The sequence below is a fragment of the Theropithecus gelada genome, chromosome 3 (genome assembly GCF_003255815.1).
Source record: "Theropithecus gelada isolate Dixy chromosome 3, Tgel_1.0, whole genome shotgun sequence".
Classification (NCBI taxonomy): Eukaryota; Metazoa; Chordata; class Mammalia; order Primates; family Cercopithecidae; genus Theropithecus; species Theropithecus gelada.
Window position 1 is genome coordinate 164,934,360 of NC_037670.1, and position 11,443 is coordinate 164,945,802.

General features: G+C 48.3%; 1 protein-coding gene across 1 annotated transcript in view; it reads right to left on the minus strand.

The window, feature by feature from the left end:
- Nucleotides 1-11,443, minus strand: part of SLC37A3 (solute carrier family 37 member 3) — a 71,009-nt gene that overhangs the window by 55,667 nt on the left and 3,899 nt on the right. The window contains exon 2 of the mRNA XM_025380303.1: nt 9,186-9,268. The gene's annotated coding sequence lies outside the window, so the exon portion shown is untranslated. The remainder of the gene's footprint in view (nt 1-9,185; nt 9,269-11,443) is intronic.

Sequence of the window (11,443 nt, forward strand, 5' to 3'; positions counted from 1 at the left end):
ATTTAGGGGTCATGCAGCCTCTGGCTCCAAGGGTCTGAACCTCCCCAAATTGCTCCTGGGGAAAACATCACTATTGTAAAACTTAAGATCAGTGCCTGAGATATTTTGCAGCCCCTGCACTCGATGGATCAGCTGACACCACCCAGACCGGTAATGTGGCTCAACCAGCTCTGCCATCCCACCCAGGAACAGAAGGCAGCAAGAAAAACTCCTTTCAGCCCGCGATGACTCCATCTCCAACCTGACCAATCAGCACTCCCCACTTCCCAAGCCCCTACCCGCCAAATTATCTTTAAAAACTCTGATCCCCGTGGCCGGGCGCGGTGGCTCAAGCCTGTAATCCCAGCACTTTGGGAGGCCGAGACGGGCAGATCACGAGGTCAGGAGATCGAGACCATCCTGGCTAACATGGTGAAACCCTGTCTCTACTAAAAATACAAAAAAACTACCCGGGTGCGGTGGCGGGCGCCTGTAGTCCCAGCTACTCGGAGGCTGAGGCGGGAGAATGGCGTGAACCCGGGAGGCGGAGCTTGCAGTGAGCCGAGATCGCACCACTGCACTCCAGCCTGGGTGACAGAGTGAGACTCCGTCTCAAAAAAAAAAAAAAAAAAAAAAAAAAAACAACTCTGATCCGCGAATGCTCAGGGAGACTGACTTGAGTAATAATAAAACTCCCATCTCCCACACAGCCGGCTCTGTGTGAACTACTGTTTTGCCATTGCAATTCCCCAGTCTTGATAAATTGGCTCTGTCTAGGCAGCAGGCAAGGCGAACCCATTGGGCGGTTACAATAGTGTGCAATCACTGCTTAGTAAGAGATGACTTCGCACTGCAGCAACACGTCCAGATGGAAGGCAATGCGCTGCCTTCTACAACACTGCTTTGGGATATAAAATTTCCCCCAAACATTATTTCTAATTTCACTTTCTGTAGTGGTATTTAGAGTCCTTTCCAACCCAAATATAAAGCTGTTCTTCAGAGGCCAAGGCAAGAGGAAAACTTGAGGCCAGGAGTTCAATATCAGCCTGGGCAACAGACCTTGTCTCTATAAAAAATTTAAAATTTTGCCAGATGTGGTGGCATGTACCATAGTCCTAGCTACTAGGGAGGCTGAGGCAGGAGGATCACTTGAGGCCAGGCCTTCAAGGCTGCAGTGAGCTATGACGATGCCACTGCACTCCTGCCTAGGTGACAGAGGAAGATCCTGCCTCAAAAAAAACAAAACAAAACCAAAAAACCCAACTGTCTCGTATGAGGAAGTCTCTGAAGAAAGTCGACTGCAGAGTGGGCAGGGGAGGGGTCAGCAGGAAAAGAGATGACATACGTGAAGCCACCACACACCCACTCTGCCCCATTCATCTCTTCTGCCCAGCCTTCCCACATACCCCACCCCCAGCCCTTTTGACCATGCCATCTGGAAACAGAGATACACGGTTAGCAAGCCCCGTATCCTTGCTCTCTGGAAACCTAGTTACGTGGGTAGCAGGCACCATATCCTTACAAGACTCTGGACACTTCCGATACCTTCACTTCCCCTAACGCCTCTCAAGAGGGAAAATCTTCCCTCCGGCAACCTACATGCCTCAAGGACACAAGGGGTCCAAGTTGTCTTTGCTCCCCGAGGCCATTTCTGGAGCGTCTTCCTGCCAAGAACCCCCTTCTTTGAAACTCACACCTTAAGGCCGGGCGCGGTGGCTCAAGCCTGTAATCCCAGCACTTTGGGAGGCCGAGGCGGGTGGATCACAAGGTCAGGAGATCGAGACTATCCTGGCTAACATGGTGAAACCCCGTCTCTACTAAAAATACAAAAAACTAGCCGGGCGCGGTAGCGGGCGCCTGTAGTCCCAGCTACTTGGGAGGCTGAGGCAGGAGAATGGCGTAAACCCGGGGGGCGGAGCTTGCAGTGAGCCGAGATCGCGCCACTGCACTCCAGCCTGGGAGACACAGTGAGACTCCGTCTCAAAAAAAAAATAATAAAAATAAAAAAAAAAAAAAAATGAAACTCACACCTTGGGGCTCTATAGCCTGCTGTTCCCCATAGATGTCAGAGACTGATCTCCCCGCATCCTGAGCCATGGTCACCCAACCTCCATCCCCACGGCCAGGCGGATAAGTTTCCTCCTGGGTCTCTCAGTTCCAGTTCTCTTCACCACCATCCTTCTCCTCCATCCCGCAATAAAAACCCACGCAAGGCTGAACGCTGGTAACCGGATTTCAAATCTTCTGCTTCCTTTCCTTGCAGATCACTTACCTGAATACACCACACCTCAACAGTCATTTGACCTCAACAAGGCTCCCAATTCAGTAGCCTCGTTTTTCCCTTATCCAGCCCTGTCCTGTCCTCATTTCCCGCCTTACCAACTTAGAATCTACAGTGCACTTCCTTGTCTCTGTCCTCCTCCTTCCCTGCACCCAAGCAGCTGAGTTTTGCCACAGAAAAACCACTCGAGCAGGCTGATTTCACTTTTTATTCAAAACCACAAACCTCAAAGGGCATGCAATACTGCCCAGCAAGCCTACTACACTTCCAAGTAATTTTGCTTTCTCAAACTGAGACAGCGATTTCACACTTCTCTTTTTAAACTTCCAACATCTTTCTCTCCTCCTTCCTAGGGTACCATGCCTTTATGTCAACAATTCTCAGATTCATGGCTCTAACTTAGACCCTCCAGGATCCAAATGACCACTTCATATCCCTCCATAGATCTAAAACAGAACTCTTAGGCCAGGCTCAGTGGCTCTCGCCTGTAATCCCAGCACTTTGGGAGGCCAAGGCAGGCAGATCACTTGAGATTAGGAGCTCGAGGCCAGCCTGGCCAACATAATGAAACTCCGTCTCTACTAAAAATACAAAAATTAGCCGGTCATGGTGGCATGCATCTTGTAATCCCAACTACTTGGGAGGCTGAGGCAGGAGAATCGCTTGAACTCAGGACGCAGACGTTGCAGTGAGCCGAGATCAGGCCACTACACTCCAGTCTGGGCAACAGAGTGAGACTCTGTTTCAAAAAAATAAGATAAAATAAAACACAACTCTTCACTTCTCCCTCCAAATCTATCCCTCCCATGTGGAGTTCTAATTAGAGAAAAAGGAGTCAGGCTGGTGGGATCAGGGGAAACCAAAAAGGATAAGCAGATAAACTAAGTCTGCCTTTCTTCGTGGTCCAGGACACACACCCCTTTTGCGCAAGTAACTTACAATCTTCCTGCACCCAGTAATCACCAGACGCTCAGCTGATAGAAAAATGCAAGTTAGCTCACTGCAACCTTATCGTTATCTGTACTGCACAAAGCCCTCTTCAGCACACAGCACCATCCTATAAAATCTCCAGCAAGCCTTCATCTCCTCGTAGTCAGCTCCTCTCTTGCTGACCTGCCTGTTGCTTCCTTGCAAACATACCCTCCTACCTTCTCTAATAAATCTGCCTTTCTGCCGGGTGCGGTGGCTCAAGCCTGTAATCCCAGCACTTTGGGAGGCCGAGACGGGCGGATCACGTGGTCAGGAGATCGAGACCATCCTGGCTAACATGGTGAAACCCCGTCTCTACTAAAAATACAAAAAACTAGCCGGGCGTGGTGGCGGGCGCCTGTAGTCCCAGCTACTCGGAGGCTGAGGCAGGAGAATGGCGTGAACCTGGGAGGCGGAGCTTGCAGTGAGCCGAGATCGCGCCACTGCACTCCAGCCTGGGTGACACGGCGCGAGACTCCGTCTCAAAAAAAAAAAAAAAAAAAAAAAAATCTGCCTTTCTATACCTATAACTGCCTTGGCAAATTCTTCTCACCGCCTACACCACCAGCCCAGATAGTCACTGATCACCTGCAACATTTTGGTGGCCTGTACGCGAAACTCTCCTTAGGGAGAACCCTCTCCCCTCCCTTTCTCTTTCCCAACTTGGAACCCTCAGTGGACCAGCATCTAAGCAGGAAGATAACTGAAGGTCCTGGCTGGAGCTACACTCCAGTGGGACTGAAAGGTGTCCATGTAACCTCTACCAGCCCAGATAGTCACTAATGACCTGCGACATCCCTTGGTATTCCATCTCAGCAAAGGTACTGCCATTCGTTACAGTCAACCAAGGTAACTACGAGGTAGCCTTTACTTCTTTTCCCTTAACTTCTACATCCAATCCATTGCTAAATCCAGTCCTTTTCACCTCCAAAATATATCCCAAACCCCAACATCCAGATGGATAAGCTCACTCCCCAGCCTCTTGGTTCTGGTCCTCTTCACCGCCACCCTCTCCTCTCCATCCTCACTGCCATCGCCTAAGATAAACCACCAGCAGCATCTCCCACCTGCCTACCTCGACAGGTTCTGCTTAAAACCCTTTACTGCCTTCCCAAGACTCAGATAAAAACACAGATTCTTTGCCACAGCCTTCAAAGCCTGTCTAACCTCTGCAGGTAAATAGGATGCTTAGGGCTGGGGAGGGACTGGGCTGACAGATGGGTTGGTACAGATGGAGGAGGAGCCTGCTGGAGCCAATAACTAAACTGCAGAGGTTGGGTTTTGTTTTATTTCATTACTTTTCAACTGGTATTATATACCTAAGGTATAAAATTCAAAGGATATCCTCAAAAGGATGGGAAAAACAGCACACCTGTAGTCCCAGCTACTCAAGAGGTAGAGGCGGGAGGATTGCTTGAATCCAGTAGGTGGAGACTGAAGTGAAGTGAGCCAGGGTTGCACCACTGCACTCCAGACTGGGCAACAAAGTGAGACCCCATATAAAAAAAAAAAAAGTTTTTTTTTAATCAATGAATTGGCTGGCTGAAGGCAGAACACTGAATGCTTACAAAGTACCAGGTACCATGCTAGGTACCTACCATGCATTACTGCATTTAGTTCTCTCAGTATTTTACAGATGAGAAAACAGGTATTAGAAAGTAATCTCTAGGTCTGGTCCAGTGGCTCACACCTATAATCCCAGCACTTTGGGAGGCCAAGGCGGGAGGATCACTTAAGCTCAGGAGTTTAAGACCAACCTTGGCAACATAGGGAGACCCCATCTCTACAAAAAATACAAAAATTAGCCAGTCGTGGTGGTGGACACCTGTGGCCCCATCTATTTGGGAGGCTGAGGTGGGAGAATCACTTGAGCTCGGGACACTGAGGCAGCAGTGAGCCATGACTGCACCACTGCACTCCAGCCTGGGGTGACAGAGCGAGACTCCATCACAAAAAAAAATTTTTTTTTGAGACAGGGTCTCGCTCTGTCACCCAGGCTGGAGCACAGTGGCATGATCTTGGCTCACTGCAACCTCCACCTCCCAGGTTCAAGCAATTCTTCTGCCTCAGCCTCCCAAGTAGCTGGGACTACAGGCATGCACCACCACGTCCAGCTAATTTTTGTATTTTTAGTAGAGACAGGGTTTCACCATATTGGCAAGCCTGGTCTCGAACTCCCGACCTCGTGATCCACCTGCCTCAGCCTCCCAAAGTGCTAGGATTACAGGTGTAAGCCACTGCACCCAGCCCTCAAAAAATTTTTTAAAAAAGAAAGCAATCTCTCTTAAGAGAGATTGCACATTCCAACTCAGACCTAATTCTAGATCCTATGTTATATCATTTAAGGGGAAAGGTTAAAATAGAAAATACTCCAAGCTGGGTAAAATACAGTAGTTAGAGCTATCATACCCTTCATGCATTAAAAAAGAGCTATAAAGCCAGGCAGGTGGCTCATGCCTGTAATCTCAGCACTTTGGGAGGCCGAGGCGGGTGGATCACAAGGTCAGGAGTTCAAGACCAGCCCGGCCAAGATGGTAAAACCCCGTCTCTACTAAAAATATAAAAATTAGCCAGGTGTGGTGGCAGGTGCCTGTAATCCCAGCTACTTGGGAGGCTGAGGCAGAGAATTGCTTGAACCCAGGAGGCGGAGGTTGCAGTGAGTTGAGATGGCGCCACTGCACTCCAGCCTGGGCAACAGAGCAAGACTCTGTCTCAAATTTAAAAAAAAAAAGAGCTATGAATAAATAAAAATAGGCTGGGTGCAGTGGCTCATGCCTATAATCCCAGTACTTTGGGAGGCCGAGGCAGGTGGATCATTTGAGGTCAGGAGTTCTAGACAACCCTGACGAATATGGCGAAACCCTGTCTCTACTAAAAACACAAAAATTAGCCAGGTGTGGTGGTGGGTGCCTGTAATCCCAGCTACTCGGGAGCCTGAAACAGGAGAACTGCTTGAACCCGGGAGGCAGAGGTTGCAGTGAACCGAGATTCCCCTACTGCTCTCCAATCTGGGCAACAGAGCGAGACTCCGTCTCAAATAATTAATAAATAAATAAATAAATAAATGAACTAGCACACCTAAACTCAGAGGTATACACAAAGGATGGGAAAAATAAACAACTTACTGGTAAGAGTAGTTCTCTTACACACTCAAAGGAGAGAGGCATTAGGTGGGCAATTACCTCCCAGACTTCATTTTTTTTGTCTGCAGAGTAAAAAGATTATGTGTATTCAAAGTATAAAGAAGAATGTGGGAAATTATTAAAAGGATAGTTGAGTTCACCCTTTTTACAGTATTGTATATGTTGCAGTTCAGCATCTCAATGCTCACACTCATACAAGTATCTTTTTTTTTTTTTCCAAAGACCGGGTCTCACTCTGTTACCCAGGCTGGAGTGCAGTGGCGTGATCATAGTTCACTGCAGCCTCAATCTCCTACCTAGGCTTAAGCAATCCTCCTGCCTCAGCCTCCAAAGTTGCTGGGACTACAGGTGGGCACCATCACACCTAGCTAATTTTCTTAGTTTTTATAGAGACAGGGTCCTGCTATGTTACCCAGTCTGGTCTTGAATTCCTGGCCTTAAGAGATAGATCCTCCTGCCTCAGCCTCCCAAACCCCTAGGATTATGGGCGTGAGCCACTGCAGCAAGCCACAAGTATCTTTTTTATCCCACATTATCTTATATGAAGCCATTTACTTGTACCGCATAATCCTTTTTATTCATAACTCAAGTCTTCCTGTAATTTTTCTCTCTTCTTAAATTGTCTCATTACCACAGACATAAAATACCTGGCATTTATCTGTAAATATCTCTCATCTTATTCCAGGGTTTCCAAAACCACATTCTTCCTCCCTGTTTTTGGACATGTTTCAAAGACAACTAGTTTTCAAGATAAAAATCTTTTCCTCTTCTACACAAAGGATTTATAATCTAGTTAATGGTCACTGTAGTGACATGACATTAGCACTGATGAACAGAGACAAATCAGAACCTTAAACAATGAACAAGGCAGTTGATCCTGACAGCCAGAAAGCAGCAAGACACTGTTGACTTAACTTTTATAAAGTTATTGTTTCCGGGTCACCTTCTTAGGCAGAGACTGGAAATCAAAGACTAATAGAAGAATGGTGTCATTCAAGAGACAAGCCAGGTATGGAATCTAAGACCTTCCACTTAAGCAGCTTCTCTGAATCTCAATTTCTTTTTTTCTTTTCCTTCTTTTTTTTTTTAAGACAGAGTCTGAGGCCAGGCGCGGTGGCTCACGCCTATACTTCCAGCGTTTTGGGAGGCTGAGACAGGCAGACCATCACGACCACCATGGTGAAACCCCGTCTCTACTAAAAATAGAAAACTCAGCCGGGCGTGGTGGCGGGCGCCTGTAGTCCCAGCTACTCGGGAGGCTGAGGCAGGAGAATCACTTGAACCCGGGAGGTGGAGGTTGCAGTGAGCCGAGATGGTGCCCCTGCACTCCAGCCTGGGCAACAAGAGCAAAAACTCTGTCTCAAAAAAAAAAAAAAAAAGAAGAAGAAGAAGAATAAAAAGACAGAGTCTGGCTCTGTCGCCCAGGCTGGAGTGCAGCGGCATGATCTCGGTTCACTGCAACCTCCGCCTCCCGGGTTCAAGTGATTCTCCTGCCTCAGCCTCCCGAGTAGCTGGGATTACAGATGAGCGCCACCACGACCGGCTAATTTTTGTTTTTTGTTTTGTTTTGTTTTGTTTTAGTAGAGACGGAGTTTCATCATGTTGGCCAGGCTGGTCTTGAACTGCTGACTTCAAAGGATCCACAGGCCTCGGCCTCCCAAAGTGCTGGGATTGCAGGCATGAGACACCACGCTCGACCTGAAGCTCAATTTCCTCATGTATTGATTAAACGAGATAATTTATATGGAGTTTTTAGTATAGAGCCTAGTATCCAAGAAACATCAAACCAACGGAAAAGAAATCAAGCACCAAAGCACTGAAGACATTCCCTTCAACAACTATTACATATATATGTATGTATGTATAAATTTGTGTAAAGGTAGAAATAAAGCGGTGGACAAAAAGGTAACAACTGAATGATTTTGCTCACCCCAGGAACCACTCCTCCCTATAAACTTTTCAGTAACAGTTACCACGAGATAGCCTACCATCTTACATTTCAAGAAAACACTAAAAACTCCGGGGACACATTCCCATTATCTCCTGTCAAAACTGAGAATAAACAGAACACATCCTGCGAAGAAGAGTAAGGAGGGAATGACGAATAATTTGACCAAATTCCTTGATCGAGTTCATGCTACCAGAAAACAAAACCAGTCACTCCACTGAGACCACGCTTCTTCTTTGATCTCTATACCTCCTTCCGAAAGAGCTTCCTTCCCTACCTACCTGAAAAGCATCCCCTCTCTCCTGGTCCGAACGACAAGCTCTTTTCTGATGAAGTCAGAATCTCCCAACCCACGGCTGGAGGACAGGCGGGCGAGGAGCACAAAAGCCGCCGCCGCGTGGATCCAGGCCGGGCCGCAGGGTCCCCCGGCGGTCCTTCTCCTCCCCATCCTCCCCATCACAGCCTCCCCGTGACCGCCGGGACGCCAGGCCCGGGCCCAGGGAGGAGATGGAGGGGGCGAGCGGCCGACCCTGCCTAGTCGCCCCGCCCAAGGGGGGCCGCCACCTACATCTCCCCACCGCCCTACCGACCGGGGAAGCCCCTCGGATTGGACCCGGCCCAGCCCCCGCCCCAGCCCCCGCCCCTAGCAGGTCTTCGGCCCCACGCATCACGGCTCGCCCACCCGAGATCCGCAGTGGTTGCCGCTCTCCAGCCCCGGCTCCGCTCGCGGATTCCGCTTGGCTCCGCTGCCGGCCGCCCCCGCCGCCAGCTCACCCCTGGCGCCGCGGCCAGGGTTTCCGGACGCCCACGTGACCCTCCCATCCCGGGGCACGCTGGGAGTTGTAGTCCCTCAGCGCGGCCTCACCTGCCGGCGCGGAGAAGGGCGAGGAGGGCGGAGGCTGAGAGCCCAGAGAACTCGGTTGCTGCAGACCCGGCCAGGAATGTTAGCTGCAAACACCAGAGGTAGAGAGAAGAAACGATATGGGGAGAACTGGTGCATACTTTTTCTTCCCCCCCCGCCCCAAAAAAGCGGTATTCGGTCTTTGTTTTTATAAAAAGTAACATGCTGCTAAGTGTGCCACTGACCAGCCTAAATTTTAGGTGTCTAATTAAATGCAGGCCGGGCACAGTGGGCTCGCGCCTGTAATCCAACACTTTAGGAGGTCGAGAAGGGAGGATCACTTGAACCCAGTAGTTCAAGACCAGCCTGAGCAACATAGCCAAGACCTCATCTCTACAAAGAATTTTAAAATTACCCAGCGGTAGTGGCATGTGCCTGTGGTCCCTGCTACTGGGGCAACCGAGGTGCAAGGATCGCTTGAGCCCAAAAGTTTGAGGCTGGCAGCTGTGATCGCTCCACTGCACTCCAGCCTGAGCAACAGAAGGAGACCCTGCCTCCAAAAATAAAAATAAAAAAATAAAAAATAAAATAAAATCCGGCACAAGTGGCTCACACCAGTAATCCTAACACTTTGGGAGGCCGAAGTAGGAGCATCATTTGAGGACAAGAGTTTGAGACCAGCCTGGGCAAGATAGTGAGAGCCCCCCACCACCACCACCAGCACCGCAGCCGTTTCTTAAATAAAGGGAAAAAATACAGACACTTATCCGAATTTTAAAGAAAAAAAAAACTTCTCTTAACCCAGAAAATCTCCACAACAACCATTACATAAGATAAACGATCACTAGTCTTCAAATAACAGAACTTGACAACACCTTTTGTCAAACATAGTTCCTCCTAACTTAATAGTAGTAATTGGGGAGACCACTCATGTTGGCTTTATCCAGAAGCAAAACAAACTTCACATAACTTTTTGTTGTTGTTGTTCGTTTTTTAAACTTCGCATATCTTTTTTGTTTTGTTTTGTTTTTGAGACGGAGTCTCGTCTCGCTCTGTCGCCCAGGCTGGAGGGCAGTGGCGCGATCTCGGCTCACTGCAAGCTCCGCCTCCCAGGTTCACACCATTATCCTGCCTCAGCCTCCCGAGTAGCTGGGACTACAGGCGCCCGCCACCTCGCCCGGCTAATTTTTTCGTATTTTTAGTAGAGACGGGGTTTCACCGTGTTAGCCAGGATGGTCTCGATCTGCTTACCTCCTGATCTGCCCGCCTCAGCCTCCCAAAGTGCTGGGATTACAGGCGTGAGCCACCGCGCCAGGCCAAATTTCGCATATGTTTATAGCAGGAGGTAGTTTTATAAGTTGAGCAAGGCGCCCATGCCCACTAAGTGTAGTCTCCTACCCTGCTGTAGGAACTGGGAGATACAGGCACTAACTCCACTGCATTTCAAAAAGATGACCCCCAAGTCCTTGAGGACACATTTCTGAGTTGTGGTACTGGCAAGAGGCTCATTTTGCCGTTATAAAGCTTTGTATACATTTGAAAAGGACAGAGAAAGAAATTTTGAAAGAAAAGAGAGAAGGCTGAGAAGTCTCTATTTTCAGCAGAGGAATTAAGCCTGTTATTTTTCATTTTTATTTGCCCTTATACAGTGCTAGTTTTGTCTCTAGACATCCAAGGAGAAATATGATGTCAGGGTGAGTAAAAATAAATGAGCCAAATATGTTACTTTTATTTTTAAAAATATATTGTGAGTCGTTTATTTTTCAGCCTAAAAAAGGAAGCAAATTCTGACACATGCTACAACATAGATGAATCTTAAAAAACATTATGCTAAGTGAAATAAGTGAGACATAAAAGGACCAGTACAGTACAATTACACGTATATGAAGTAGCCAGAATCGTCAACTTCATAGAGTCGGAAAGTAGCATAGTGGTTGCCCATGGCTGGAAGGAAGGGGAAATGAGAAATTGTTGTTTAATGGCTATGGAGTTTCTGTTTGGGATGACAAAAAAGTCCTGGAGAGGGATGGTGATGTTGGTTGCACAACAATGTATTTAATGCCATTGAATTGTACACTTAAAAATGGTTAAAATGGGGCCGGGCGCGGTGGCTCACGCCTGTAATCCCAGCACTTTGGGAGGCCGAGGCGGGCGGATCACAAGGTCAGGAGATCGAGACCACGGTGAAACCCCGTCTCTACTAAAAATACAAAAAATTAGCCGGGCGCGGTTGTGGGCGCCTGTAGTCCCAGCTACTCGGGAGGCTGAGGCAGGAGAATGGC